The following is a 16283-nucleotide window of genomic DNA, read 5'->3' as shown; positions in this document are numbered from 1 at the left end:
CAGTCGTGGGTCAGTAGCGTAAACAGGTATGGGCTGAGCACACGGCCCTGAGGTGCGCCATGGCCTGGCACTGGCCAGGACAGACTGTGGTCTTTCTGTTCGGAAGTCTGAAAAGAAAGGGGCATAGAGTCCCATCACGGACACCTTCTCCACCAGCCTCTGGGGATAAATTGCATTAAACATCGTGCGGGAGTTAATGAATAGAGCCTGGTGTATGAGATGTCAGGATGGAGTGGAGGGACAAGGCTATAGCATCATCTGTGGAACGGATCTGTCTGTAAGCAAATTGAAAAGGGTCCACTATCTCTCGGAGGTGCACTTTGATACGTTCCATCTCCAGGCGCTCGAATCATTTAATAATGGTGGAGGTCAATGCCACGGCGTGTTGGTCATTGAGGCCTGTTACTGTCGCCCTCTTTGGTATTGGGATGATGGTTGATCCATTGAAACCCACTGAGACGATAGACGGCTGCAATGAGATGTTGAAGATGTCCGTAAAAACCTCGGTCAATTGGTCTGCGCACCCGACCAGGTATGTCATCTGGTCCCGCTGCCTTTCGTGGGTTCATCTTGGATAGGGTTCTCCTCACCTCAACCGCAGCTATGCAGGGGTGCCCATTCATCAGGGGGACATGGAGGGAGCCTTTTCTCATTGAACCGTGCATAGAGATGATCAGTCTGCTCGGAAGGGAACCAACATTGTCCCTTCTCTGTCTCCTAGAGGGTTTCCTCTGGGTGCTCCCATTCCTGCCACCTTTCAAAAACGTACAGGGATTGTAGGTGAATTGTTGTATTTTGGGAACACTGGCTCGAGGGTCAGAAGGACCCTGCTTTATGTCCAAATGTAATTCAACTAATAATGGAAACAGGCTGAAGGGATACCGGCTATCGAAACTGGGATGCGAGAGGGTGCCGACGGCGCTGAAGGGTTCCTGACCATATCGGAGGTTCGGCTGCTGATGGTTTGGACAGGACTCTGTGTGGCATCAGGGGCTGCAGGAGGTGAGTCCTCAGACACGGTGACTCTGAGGGGACAACCCTTTTGCTTCTCTTTCTCTAACTGAAAAAAGACACTTCAGGCAATTTCTGCCAATGGCAAATCTGTCTGCCTTACGGCAGATGAAAACAAATTTTGTGTAATATTGCATGGACTTTATTACATAACAATATCTTGAATCTTGGTAATAATAAACCATCAAGTTCATTGCAATACCAACGACAAATGAATAATCCAGGTCTTTATTTCTTTATCTGTGTTTCCGAAAACCCAAAACCTCTGAAAACTGAACATATTTTTAGTTCATATGCAATATATTTTCAGGTGTTTGAGAGAGAGTGAGGAGAGAATTCAGCTCAGGGGAGAGAGCAGTAGAGCAACTCGTTCAGGTGAGCGGGGAGAAAGCAGTAGAATGACTCGGGAAGGTGAGCAGGGAGAGAGCGAATCTGTACCTCTGCCATTTTAATTCCATAATCAAGAATAATCTAAAAACCGAGAAATATCTGGTCCCAAGGAGCTCGGATAAAAGGATAAGCACCTTTTCTACCCAACTGGTAGAAAACTCAATGACCTTGCTCAATTAAACTCCTTGTGGTAATCCATAGCCTGCTATTTGTCATCTTGTAACAGACCATCAAGTCTGTTCCAGTTTACAAGAAATTTTCTTTCCCGACAAATAATTTGTGTGAAATTATTCCACATGCCAACCATAACTAGAAAACTTCACAGCAACATAATTAGCTGATATAAATGATCAGAACGAGCAACAATGGGACCATTTTCATTGGTTAGACTGCATTAAAATTCAATTTATTGACCCATTGGAGCCAAGAGATGTAGATCATTCTGATTTGAGATCTATCACTGCCCAAGATTGTAAACATGTCTCTCTGTAAATCTGTTTGAATGTCGATAGAAAGATGAGCTTGTGAAGACTTCAGGGTTCGTTGATGCATTTTATGCTTCCTCAGAACAGTTGCAGCAAACACTACACAATGAAACAGACTTGTACAGAATGAACTGGAGCAAAAGTCTCCAGAGGCCAGAAATTGGAAACACAAACACAGAATGGTGGAGGGCCTCAAAAAGGACAAGTAGCGTCTAGATGGAGAGAAGCAATGAATCTTCAGCTCAGCCATCTTCACTGACGATTTTATTTCTGCCTGGCGTTCTAAAATTATGCCCAGCGGTTTAGAAATATCTTCAGGTCCCACACTTTCTTTAATATAAGGCAGCATGTTTAGCTTCTTGGTTAGCGCAACATGATTAAGGCGCCAGTGTCCCGGGTTGGAATCCCACAGTGGTAAACCACTGTTACAACCTGATTGGCTGCTACTGACTGGGCATGCCAATCCTATCCATATCTCCTTTGACTTTAGCTCCAATCAGTCAAGGAGGTGGATGGTTGATGGTGTTCCCGTCTTTAGCTATGAACAGCCTGATTGTCTCACAACTCAGCCTTTTGTGAATTATTGATGGTAGATCACCCACACTGTCTGTAAGGAGTTTGTTCGTTCTCCCCATGTCTGTGTGGGTTTCCCTCTGGGGGCTCTAGTTTCCTCCCACCCTTCAAAATGTACTAGGGGTGTAGGTCAATTAGGTGGCATTGGGCTTGTAGGCCGAAAGGGCCCGTTACCATACTGTATATCTAAATTAAATTTTTTTTTCCTGTTTTCCTGAAGACAATAATTTGACAGATTCTAGTCCCAAATATGTAACATGATTACTGAGGTAACAATGGAGACTTGTATCGAGAATCAAAGCAGGCCGCACACTGAGGTCTTTCAATGGCGAGCAATGTGTAACTGGAGAACTAACCGATTGTGAGGTGTGTTGATGGGCAGAAGCTCCCACGTGCACATCAGAGCAAACCATCGTTGGTCGTCGGATCTGACTTGTAAATAGCTTCTGTAATTTGAATGCCGCACTGGATTATTGGGGGAATGGTGGCAGGTGCTGGTGTAGTTATGGTTGTTTGTAGTTAAGGTAAGTAGCTTGATAGCGAGATCAGTTGGCCTGTGCATGTCTCCCGTCGAGTATTTGTTCCCTGTTGTAAATAAAGATCATGTGTCTAAACCTATCACTCTTTGAACCCTTCAGAGTTATTCCCACTACATATGGGTTGATTGCTCATTAAAATAAATGTTAGATTAACCAGAAAGGAAGATTAGTTGTCAAAACCTTCCAAGGAATAGAAGAAACTTCAGATCAACCAGAACCACAAAATTTCCAAAGCCTCCTGAAGCCTGAGACAAGAGGGATTGGTGTTGGTCCACTGCTGTTTCTCATAAAACCATAAAACATTACAGTGTTGTGACCCGCACAAGGCGTCAGCGGCCTGTTCCCAAAGGCTGCTGCAAAACAGGCTCTTCCTGCCAATCGCTGGCGACGGATCGCAAAAGGGCCAATCAGCTCCCAGGGCGGCACAAACCACACCCGTCAGCGACGCTGCCACAAATTGGGCCGATCCAGTTGCCGACGGTGGGTTGTGAGGACACCAAGTAGAGCCTGAAGGCATGGGTCATGCCCATCCATCACATGGCAGCCAGGGTCTGCCTAACCATATAAAATCATACAGTTGTGTGTGTTTATTTCCAAGTTAGAACCTCGAGACATGCCATAACAACACAGAAGCAAGTCCTTCAGCCCTTCTAGTCTATGCCAAATCCTTTCTTCTGCCTAGTCCAACTGACCTGCACCTGTCCATACTTCTCCCATCCATGTACCTGTCCAAATTCTTCTTAAATGTTAAAATTGGGTCCGCATTTACCTCTTCTGCTGGCAGCTCGTTCCACACTCTCACCATTCTCTTTGTGAAGAAGTTCCCCATGATGTCCCCCTAAACTTTTCCCCTTGCACCCTTAACTCATGTCCTCTAGTTTGTATCTAATCTACCCTCCGTGGGGAAAAAACCTACCTACATTTACTCTGTCTATACCCCTCATCATTTTAATCTCCCCTCATTCTTCTACACTTCAGGGAATAAAGTCCTAACCTGTTTAATTTTCCCTGTAACTCCGTTCCTGAAGACCCAGCAACATCTCAGTAAATCCTCTCTGCACTCTTTCAGTCCTATTGATATATTTCTTGTCATTGGGTGACCAAAACTACACATGATACGCAATGTCTTACGCAACTCTCTGTCCTTTTGCTCTGTATATATCTGAATAAACCCTCAGGATTTTCCTCACAAAGCAACCTCATGCCTTCCTAATTTCTTTCTTTAGGGTTTTCTTGCATCTTTTATATTCCTCAAGTACCTCATATGCTCTGTGTTATCTATACCTGCCATAGACCTCTGTCCTCTTCTGAACCAGATCCCTAATATCCTTTGAAAACCAAGGTTACCTATGTCTGTCAAAGTTAACTTTAATCAAGACAGGAACATAGAAACTCTGTACTCTCAAAATTTCACCTTTGAAGGTCCCCCACTTACCTTGAACATCCTTGCCCGAAAACAACTTAACCCAATCCACACATTCTAAGTCCTTTCTCATTTCTTCAGAATTGATCTTTCTTTAATTTAGAATCTCCTCCCGAGACCCAGACCATATTCCATTGGAACAGGTCCCACCTTCCCTGGAAGAGACCCCAATAAATAAATTGGAACTAATGGCATTATTGATCACTGGACCCAAAATGTTGGCTCACATACTTCTGTTATCTGTCCTGTCTCATTCCCAAATAGGAGATCCAATATTCACTCTCTCTAGTTCATGTCTCTATATATTGATTTAGAAAACTTTCCTGAATACATTTGACAAACTCCAAGCCATCCAGCCCTTTTACAGTCAATATATGGAAAATTAAAATCTCCTTCTATCACAACCTTATGTTTCTTGCAGCTGTCTGCTATCTCTCTACAGATTTGCTCTTCCAATTCTCACTGACTATTGGGCAGTCTATAATACAACCCCAGGAGAGAGGTCATACCTTTCTTGTTCCTCAGCACTACCCATATAGACTCAGCAAATGTACTCTCTGGTCTGTCTTGCCTGCGCACAGCTGTGATAGTTTCCCTATGAGCAATGCCACGCTTCCCCCTTTCATCCCCCCAACCCCATCGTGTTTGAAGCAACAGAAACCCAGAACATTGAGCTGCCAGTCCTGCCCCTCCTACAACCAAGTTTCACTAATGGTCACAATGCCATAATTCCACTTCCCAATGCTCTAAGCTCATCTGCCCTTCCTACAACATTTCTTCGATTGAAATAGATGGACCTGGGAACATTTCCACCACATACAACTGGTTGACTTCTAACATTACAAGCAGTTTTCACCACATTCCGCCACCCCACCCACCCCCCCCCCCCCCCCCCACCCCACCTCTGCTCTGGCACACAGATTCCCAATCTGAGATACCTCAGACATGGCACCGGCATTTGGGAATCTCAATCCCTTTCATAGAACCTCTTATATGTCCCCCTCACTATGGTATACTATGGTATCCCTTTACACTACAACTCGCCTCCTCTACAACTCGCCTTCTCCTCCCTTCCCTTCTTAGCCACAGACCAGACACCCAGTCGCTGTGGCTTGTCCCTGGTAGGTCCCCTCCCTAGTGTCCAAAATGGTATACTTATTATTAAGGAGAATGACCTGGACTGCCTTTCCATCTCCTGACTATCACCCAGTTACCTTCCTCCTGTCTCCTCGGTGTGATTGCTTCCACATCATCTACTTTAATGATTTAGCTGACACCATTGTGATTTCACCAATCTAGGTGACTTGTGGGCAGTGAGGAAGATTGTGTAACAAGATCACCTTTGGCAGCGAGTCAAGGAATGGCAGATGGAACTTAACTCAGGGAAGTGTGATGCAAGGTGCCAGAACAGAACTCCTACAGTAAATGGTAGGACCATGGAGAGTGCTGTGGGACAGAGCGACATTGGGATACAGATGCATTTTTCACTGAGACTGGCATGAAAAGCTTTCATTCATCAGTTGGGACACTGAGGACAGGAGTTTGAAGGACTTATTACAAGAGTGGAAATATTGGTGAGACCACACTTAGAGTATTGTGTGCAGTTCTGGTGTTCCAATTATGGAATAGTTGGCATTAAGCTGGAAAAGGGTGCAGAAAAGATTCACAAGGGTATTACCATGACTGGTAGGGTTGAGTTCCAAGGGAGAGGCTGTGACATTTTTCTTTGAAGTGTGGAGGCTGAAGGAGGACCTTGTGGAGGGTTGTATAATCATGATAGATGATGCAAATCATTGTTATCTTTCCCCCAGGAGAGGGGAGTCTAAAACTAGAGACCGTAAATCTAAGGTAAGGGAGGAGAGACTGGAAAAGGCTGGTCATTAGGGGTACCTCGTTCACACGGAAAATGGTGGGTGTGTGGGAACGACCTGCCAGCAGAAGCAGTAAAGGTGGAGATTATTGCAGTGTTCAACAAACATTTTGACAGATGAATGGGTCAGAAAGATCTAGAGTGAAATGGAATAAATGTAGCACAGTAAACAGAAGTAAAGCACGAACGTCTGCAGATACCATAGATAAACACAATGCTGGAGAAAATTCAGCAGGTAAAACAGTGTAGTTTATATGTAGCAAAGATATAGATACATGAACAACGTTTCGGGCTGGAGCAAAGGATGAAAAATTGTTGGCGGGCACCTGAACAAAATGGTTGGGGTGTAGGATAGTGGGAGGAACATAGTCCCACAGGCAGGAGACTAACAATCGGGGGGGTGGGGGGGGCGGTGGCTCTTTGAATGAAGAGGGAAGGGGGTGAGCTGCAGGAAAGAAGAAAAAGGGAATTAGAGTGAAGGCAGGATGTAGAGTGGGCTAGCAGAGACCGGAGAAGTCACTGTTATTACCTATGGTTGGAGAGGGCCCAGACAGTAAATCAAGTGTCGCTCCTCCAATTTATGGGAGGTCTTGGTGAAATAGTGCATAAGGACCATAAGGGAGTGTGGCATGGAGTTGAAGTGGTTGGCCACTGCGAGAGCTCTGTCACTGATGTGAACAGAGCCAAAGCGCTCAGTGAACCAACCCCTAGTAAGCATATTGGTCAGCATGGACATTGGACCATGATGTAAAATGAAGATGCAATAACTCTTAAATTAATTATTTTATGTTAAATTCAAGTCTTTTGGGAAAAGAAGTAAATTTCGGTTCGACTGTTGGAAAATCTCGTGACCATGGTGTGAGATGTGGACAAGATGAAGGAAATGATCATGGAATTCAGTAGGACTAGAAACGGCCACTCTCCCAGCACATCAACAACTCTGTAGTGGAGATAGTGGAGAGCACCAAATTCCTTTGAGTGAGCCATTGTGGACGCATGGCATCTCCTGCCTTGTCAGGAAGGCACAAAAGCAACTGCACTTCCCAGGAAGACTGAAACGTGCAACGTGCAAGGCTATCGCCCACCATCATGTAAACCTACTAGAGAAGCTTTATGGAGAGTGTCTGTCCGGCTGCATCACAGTGTGGTGCATTTGGTGCAGAGAAATGGATCAGAGGTCAATCCCCAGGACCATAAGGGTGGCAGAGAGGTTCCCTCACCCCCAACCCCATTAATGTGATCTACCAGAATCATTGTTTGAAGAGGGCACACAAAATCACGGGGAATGAGATGCTGAACGAACAAATGAACTGCTCACACTCACCCTCTGAGGACTCTTATTCTCAAAACAATATTTATTTATCTGCCTATTTGAATACTTGTCCTGCAGATGTATTGTTTGTCTGTTTGTGTGTTTTATGTCTGGTTGTGTGTCTGCACGTTTTTGCACCGAGGACCGGAGAACGTTGTTTGGTCAGGTTGAACTTGTGCAATCAGATGACAATAAACGATGACTGGAATTAATTGATTCAGAGGACATTAATTTCTGATAATATTCCAAATACTCAGTTCACCAAACGCTTCAGAGACTGACACCTCGATTCAGAGGACACTCAATTTAGTCAATTTAACTAGTTCCGGAAGCATATCCCCTGCCTACTTGATCCTGACCGGCGAGCCATCAAACCCCTTCTCATTCCATCTTTTCAAGAGTTTACAATCATCCATCAGCGTCTTAAGGTTAACAGCTGTTGCACAGAACCTTTCCAAAAACCTTTCAAAGAACAGATGTGATGTTCATAATCTTATAATAATATATTCAAGGACTAATCTATCCTGGGGCCTCCATGTCGATGCAATCATGAAGAAGGCTTGCTAATGGCTGTACTTCATGAGGAGTTTGAGAAGATTTGGAATGTCACCAAAGAATCTTGCAAACTTTAAGAGCATTCTGACCAGTTGCATCACTGTCTGCTATGGAGGTGCCAATCCACAGGACAGGAAAAATCTACAGAGAGTTGTGAACTCAGCTAGCGCCATCATGGGCATCAGTGTCCACTCTATTAAGGGCATCTGCTAGAGGCAGTGGCTTAAGAAAGCAGCCTGTGTCCTCAAGGAGTCTCACCAACAAGGACATCCCCCCTGCTCGCTGCTACCATCAGGAAGGAAGTACAGGAGCCTGAAGACAAACGCCCAATGGTACAAAAATGGCTTCTTCCCCTCTACCATCAGGTTCCTGAATGGACAATGAACCACAGACATGACCTCACTTTCTATTTAGAGATGCAGCCTGGTAACAGGCCATTTCAGCCCATGAGTCAGGGCCGCCCAATTTACACCCCATTAACCTCCATCTCGTACACTTCGAACGGTGGGAGGAAACCGGAGGCCATGGGGAAATCCCACACGGCCACGGGGGAGAACGTTCAAGTTCCTTACGGACAACACAAGATTCGAACCCTGATCCTGGTTGCTGACGCTGTAAATGCTGCAACCGCCAGGCCATCCATGCCGCGCGTTTCTTCACACTAATTTATTCATTTTTCAAAAACATAATTTATCGCAATATTTGATGAATTTCGTGACATGCTCGGGACAATAAAATTCTGATTCTGAAAATTCTGATTCTGAGCATGGAAAGAGTAATAAGGAAGAGAGAGGTCAATTCTGGAACCCACAGATTTCCAAGACAAACCACGTCATGATTACACCAACAGTCCTCATCATTTCCCTCAAATCTGGCATCTTTACCATCGGGGTGGTCCTACCCCTGTGTCAAGGCCATGCATCAGCTCACCTGCCACTGAAACCCCCCTCACTGCTGCCGTTCTCTCCAAATTCACCAATTCCAATGCGGCCCCATTCTACCCCAAAACTACAGCTCAGAAACAGGCCCTATCCGTGCCAAACTACTATTCCACCTAGTTGCATTGACCTGCAAGTGGACCAGAGCCCTCCATACCCCTCCCATCCCTGTACCTATCCAGTCTTCCCTTAAATGTTGAAATCAAGTCCGCATCCATCTCCTCTGCTGGCAAGTCATTCCACACTCTCGCCACCCTCTGTGTGAGGAGGCAGCCCTTGAGCATTTCAACTTTCACCCTTAACTCACGTCCTCTAGTTCTCATCTCACCCAACCTTCATGGAAAAGGTCTGCTTGCATGTCCCCTTTCTCTAATTTTGCATACCTCAATCAAATCTACCCTCACTCTTGGACACTCCAGGAAGTACTGAAAAGTGCAGCGCTGCCACGGAGAAGGTGGAGCGGAGTCACAGCGCAGGCTTTAAACAGCCTGTAAATGGAGCTGAAGGTGGTTTTTTTTTAAAAAAACGACGGTGACCGCGGGGTCTGCACCCAAGACGGTGGTGCCTGTGATTAGCAGTGGCCATGAGGGGTTACAGACTCCGGGGTAGGAGAGGATTGGCACAGGGCACCATTAATCAGGTAGACCACACACCCCCTCCCAGTTTGAGGAGAGGCAGAGGAGATGACCCAGGGGTCAGTGACCACAGCAGCAGAACAGTGAGGGGTTCTGCGGCTGAAGAACACACTGGCAGCTGGGCTGTTGGCGGTGCGAGGTGAGGAACCCACGTGGGCTGCTGGCGATTGAGGTTGAAGGATTCACATGGGGCTGCAGACTGCTGGAGACTGGCCCAAGACTGGCTGAAGATTACGAGGCAGCAGCACTGGGACGCGAGAGGGTGAGGTGGGTGCTGAAGGTTTCCTGATCACATCAGAGGTTCAGATCTGGAACTCGGGCTGGACTGGACAGGGGCTGCGAGAGCATTGAAAGTGAATCCATGGACACCAAGGGGACTCTCTTCTGCTTCTCCTTCTCTGACCATAAGAGGCGCTTCAGGCAATTTCTGCCGATGGGGAATCTGTCCGCCTTACAGCAGGTGTGTAATATAGCACTGTCCTTACTACATGACAATAAACTGAATCCAGTGTTCACTCGTCACTCTTCCCCCCATAAATCAACATTGCCTGCTTATTAACCATGAACCTGATTTTAAGACCCTCATCCTTGTTCTCAGATTCTTCAAAATATTGATCTTTTGCTGCTGCTTAACTTTTCACCTCGGAATCTAACTTCACCACCCCTATTTTAATTACATCACCAATGGCAGTATCGTCAACTGCTCAGACACCACAACAATTCCCTCCTAAACCTCTCTCTTCTTCCCCGCCCTCTCTCTTTCACTCTCTCTCCCTCACACACCCGTTCTCTCTCTCTCTCTCTCTCTCTCTCTCTCACATTTAAGATGGCTTTACGGGGAGAAGGCCGGGCAGTGGCACTGAGTTGGAAAATGGATCAGCTCACGATTAAATGGTGGGGCTGAATTTCTGCTTCCATGTCTTATGATCTACCCACAAACTGGAGGAACCACTCCTAATATTCCTTCTGGACGCTCTTGAACCTGAAGACATTAACATCGATTTCTCCAGTTTCATCCTCCCCCCCCCCCACCCCCGAGTCTCTCTCTTCCCCCATCCACCTCCCCAGGGAAGGCTTCCTGCTTCATTCAAGATGGCTTCTACTTAATTATTTGCCATAATATCCCCTAATTTGTTTGAGAGCACTACTGTATTGTACATTGGAGCATGCGTAAAATGTAAAAGCCACCACGTTACTGGGCCATTGATATTGGAACAGGGAAATAAGCTCTCCATCACCTTTTGGCCCTCAGAATCATTGCCTCTGTTCCCTTATTTCCTACTCTCTTGTGGTGCACCCTAGGATTAGGGTTCGGGTTAAGGTTTTATCCGTTTCACAGCACAGGGTAATGATGGGGAGTCATTGATGGGTGCACAGAACCTCTAATTTTTGCTGCGCTCTTTGTGACCTTGTTTTTTTCCTCTGTGCACCTGCGGAGGTGGCCTTTTTTTTGACTGATATTAATCCTCAGTTTTCCATCAGAGCGCCGCCCAGTAAATAAGCATTTAAACACTAAATTTTGTGGAGTGCTATTCAACAGCATAGCTGGTCCCAAGGCGCATTTAATATGGAGCCTGGCGGAGCAGGGGAATTCAGCATCTGGTGAAGGTTGAATGTTCCAAGATCCTGCCTTTGCATTGAGAAGGACCGGCTGTGATAATGTGGAATGATGGTGCCCATTTACACGAGAACACCACAGTAACAGGCCCTTCAGCCCATCAGGTCTGTGCAGAACTATTATTCTGCCTCATCCCACTGGCCTGCACCCAGACCATACCCACCCATCCACACACCTATTCAAATTTTTCTTCAATGAGAAAATTGATTCTACATTCACCACTTCAGCTGGCAGCTCATACCACCCTCTGCATGAGGATGTTCTCCCTTTGGAGTCTAAGTACATAGTTCCCTGAGGGTAACAACACAGGAGAGTATGGAATACTTGTATCGGTCAAGGACTCGATGCCAAAGTTTCATAACCTCATAATATTCCTTGGCATAGTCATAGCTCCAACTTTTGAAACCTTCTTTTGGGAACATGCTATTTATCTTGAACTCTCCCACTTGGAGAATGAGAATGGCAGCTCAAATTAGACATAAAAAGCTAAGAGTTGGTCACTATTATCAAGGTAATGGGCAATGTTCCACACCAGGCACAGCCTTTTCTTCCCCCCACTTCGAGCAGAGGAGTTTCCGATGTACCCCTGAAAACAGACACATATAAGTTTTTCCTCTTTGTTTTTCTTTAATATTAAATTTAAACCGGCCATTGAAAGCCAGCTGCCAAATTATACCTAACTAACCTCTTATGTTTTGGAAGGTGGGAGGAAACTGAAGAACCTGTGGAAAACCCAATCGGGTCACGGTACAGACAGTGCCGGATTCAAACCCCGTAATGGCGATCTGCTCACTGTTCCCCACCCCGCCACAAAGTTCTCGGACCCTTGAACGGAACTCCCTTCCACGTAAGATGATGCCCTTGACTGTACATTTCCCTTTAATGACAATACCCTGCACTTTTCCATTGTAACACGATCTTTCATTTCTCACTTGACCGGTTTTGCATTACTAGAGTAGAGGTTGACCTGCCTGGATAGCGTGGAGAGTTTAACGTGAGATCTTGGTACAGGTGACAGTCATCAGTTCGATTCCCTCCTTCCAGTCAATGGCATCACAACGGAAACGGGACCATTTCCAAACGCCCAACGTTAACACGGGTCTTTCTGTAGTTTTAGTGAAGATTTCCTCACTCATCCCATTTACTCCTCCCCGCAGTAATCAGCATTAACAACGAGGAGTGTGTTAACAACATTGCTGCATTACCGGCAGTGCATCTGTTTGAATTTGAGCAGTTTTTTTTATCTGTTCACTTCATTGCTTTGTGCGTGGGTTGCTTGTTTTCCACCCCAGAGAATTCTTTCCACTTTCTTCCCACAGAAGAATGACCAGCAAATAAATTATGGCATCACCCAAATGCATTTGTATAGTGCTGTTCAACAGGAACACCTGCAGATGCTGTGTTTATAGTGTGATACACAAAAGTACTGGAGGAGCTCAGCAGGTCCTGCAGCGTCTACAGGAAGTCAAGGGTGACCAAGGTTCCAGGCCTTCGTTAAGGTATGACTGAAAAGCAGGCAGGCATCTGAAGGAGGGTGAAGTGTGACAGAGGTGTTTTGGGAGCTAAATTGGGAAAGATTTGTTAGAGCAGGTCACACACAAACACTTCAAAACACAGAATTTTTGCAGGAACTTTTGCAAGAGACTCATGATGGACTGTCGTTTGCAAAAAGGGCAGCAAATGCAACAACAGGCAGTAGTAGCTTCGTCTGGAAAACAGAACTTACTGTCTAGAACACACATGTCAAACTCTGGCCGATATAATTATATTTGGCACGCAAGATCATATTAAATATATATTAGAGTTGGTCCGCTGGCCGTCACGCCAGTATAGCGCATGCACACTGAAGGTGAAAATGAAGACGCCGGAGGTGTGGAGGGATCTCAGAAACCCGAATCCCGGGGATCGGAGCGCCGCACTCAGCCCGCCCGGCTCCCGGGCACTCAGACGCGACTGCAGTAGGGGACCATCCTCGCTGGGTCTGCGCTTCAGCGGCGATGCCGGACCGAACGTCTCGTTGGCGATGCCTTCCCCCTCGCTCCGTGTGCGGCGGACCCTGCCTCCCGCTCCTTTTGTTGGAGACGAGCCCGGCGCCATGAGATCACAGTTTAATCCCTCTCCAACCATGGGAGGGGGGTGGGAGCAATGTGCTCTTCTCAGCCAATTCCTCCACCGCCCCGGACGCCGGCATTTTAACGGGGGGTTCGGGTGCCTTCATCAGGTGACTGACCTGTTGGTCCAAGACAAGGGGAGAGCGTACAAACTCCACACAGACAGCACCTGAACTTGGGTGAACGTGGAGCTGCGACCCCACATTCCACATCAGGACTGTGTGTAAGATTGGGAGCAGTGAGACGGAAGCTTATTTTGTTCCTGTGATTTAAGCCTTTCTTGGGGTGGGGGGGGGGGTCCTTCTCTGACCACTTGCCTAACAATTAACCTAATCAGATGTGGAGTTACCACAATACAACAGTTCTCAACCTTTTTCTTCCACTCGCGTCCCTGTGCCATTGGTGCTCTGTGATTAGTAAGGGATTGCTTAAGGTGGTCTGTGGGTGGGAAGAAAAAGTTTGTAGACCACTGCTTTAATCATCCCTCATTGACTTGTCATGTGCACGGTTTCAGACGCTAAAGGAAATGGGCCAATGACAATGACAATGAAAGAGTTTATCCAAAACTATTATTAAACATTTATTTTAATAAGAAAAAGTTTAACATTACATATGTTGAAAGAAGAGAAAACATGCAGATGTTGTTGAAAATTTTCAATAAATATTTAGTTCAGCCCTCGACTTAGTCCAAGTTTTTAATTTTGGCCCTCCGTGAATTTGAGTTTGACACCCCTGGTCTAGAAGGTCATGTGATCTTTGCAGGTGGAGACCAGAGGAAAAAACAGAGAGAGATAGAGAGAGAGAGAGAGAGAGAGAGAGAACCTGGTCAAAGAGAGGACTGGCTGTCTGGTGTTGCCCTTGGAATAGGAGAAACAGAAAGGAACTCTGTGGTGACCTGAAACGAGGAAAACTCTCTCTCTGAAAACCAACAAGTGGTAACCATTTAAGCACCAAAGCCTGGTGAACTTTGTTAATGTTAACTTCTGTGCACAGTACAAAAATGGCCTGCAACCAGTGAGACTGGACTGTGAACCAAAGAACTTTGCTAAACTTACATACACATTATGCACACATGTGCTTAGCATTAGAGGGGGGGTTAAGTCAGTTAAGTGAGTCAATAGAGATAAGTTAAAGTTTGATTCTGTTTTCATGTTCAAAGATAATTAAAAGCAACTTCAGTTTAAGTACCCCTTTGTCATGGTGCTTGGTTTTGGGGTCCTCTGGACTTGTAACAGAAGGAAAGGGAAGTGGTAGGAGCACAAGCCGATGGGTAAGAGGTGACTATAGATGGGAGGGCAGAAGAGTAAAAATCTGAAGTGATAGGGGGAGTGCATAGCTCTCTAAAGGAAGGGGGAGTGGGGCCAGAAGAAAGGAGATAGAGAGCTAGGGAAGGAGAGAGAGACTTGGGGAGAAGTCGATGTTGATTCCATCCAGTTGCAGAGAGAATATTAGTTGTCTTTCCTCCAGCTTGGTTTGGCAGCACAATGCCTTGGGTAGACATGTCGGTATGGAAATGGCGTGTGGAAATGGAGTGTGCAATTGAAATGGTCGGCCCCTGGGGTGCCCTGGCTATTGAAGTAGACAGAGTGAAAGATGCTCATCAATGTCTACATCTGGATTCTCTAAAGTAGAGGAGACCATAGCAGGAGCACCAGATCCAGTGGCTGACCTCTGCAGATTCACAAGTGAAGTGTCGCCTCACTTGGAAGAGTTGCTTTGAGCCCTGAGTGGTGATGAAGTGGTGTGTGACACTTCCTGCAGGCACAGGGGTAGGAACTGAGCTGGCGATAGGGGGAAAGGATGAGTGGACGAGGGAGACCCGGAAGGAACAGCCCCTGGGAAGCCAGAGACGGAAGAGAAGTATCTGGTGTGGGTTACGGGATCACATTGTAGGTGGCAGAAATTGGGGAGGATAAGACGATGGATGCAGAGACTGGGGAGTGGTAGGTGAGGGCAAGAGGAATTAATGTTGTCGCATCTTAGGGTCTTGGAGACCAGGACAGATATGCAGGAAATAGGGGAGATTCAAGTAAAGGGGTGAGCTGATGGCAGTGGAGAGGAAGCCCCAGTTTTTGAAGAAGGACATATTGGATGCTCTAGACCCCATCCTGGAACCAAGACAGAGGATCGAGAGAAAGGAAAATGGAACAGAGACAATGGTCACCTGCATATTGGAGGGATAGCATCTGGGCGCTCTTCATCCAGATGGCAATATCATCCAGTCTCTGTAAACCCCTCCCACAAAGTCTGTATCCATCTTTTGTCCAGCTCCCTACTTCCTTCCTTCTCTCCTTCTCCATTCTGAGAGCTCCCCCATCCCCCTATCACTTTTTCCCAAACTTTTTTAAATTCAGACCCTGCCTCCTTTCTGTTCATTCCTCCATGAAGGACCCAGGCCTGACATGTCAGTTCCCCTTTACATTCTGTCTGATCTGTTGAGTGTCTCTGGCCCATTCGTACAGTGATGGACAGGGAAGGCAACAGAGCATCATCTGATTAAAGAAATAACAATCAGTAAGGACTAGAAAATCCATTTTAGATGAAAGGAAAGAATCTCAGGTTCTGACCCAGTACTGAGAGCAGAGGAGCTGAAAATTGTTCCGTTGTGAACTGCAGTGAACCCTTTCTGCCAATTCTAAAGAGTTCTAAAGCATGGCCAAGGAGCAGTTATAAAGGAGGGGGAGAGGGGGAATAAAGTTCAGGGTTCAGATTTATTCTCAGAGGGCAGACATTGCATCACATACAACACTGAGATTCCTTTTCATGAGGGGCGCAGCAGAATTACTGCTCATTATTTGTTCAAAAACTACTCAAGAAAATAGA

Source organism: Narcine bancroftii, chromosome 3, assembly GCF_036971445.1.
Source record: "Narcine bancroftii isolate sNarBan1 chromosome 3, sNarBan1.hap1, whole genome shotgun sequence".
Classification (NCBI taxonomy): Eukaryota; Metazoa; Chordata; class Chondrichthyes; order Torpediniformes; family Narcinidae; genus Narcine; species Narcine bancroftii.
This window is presented reverse-complemented; position numbering follows the sequence as displayed.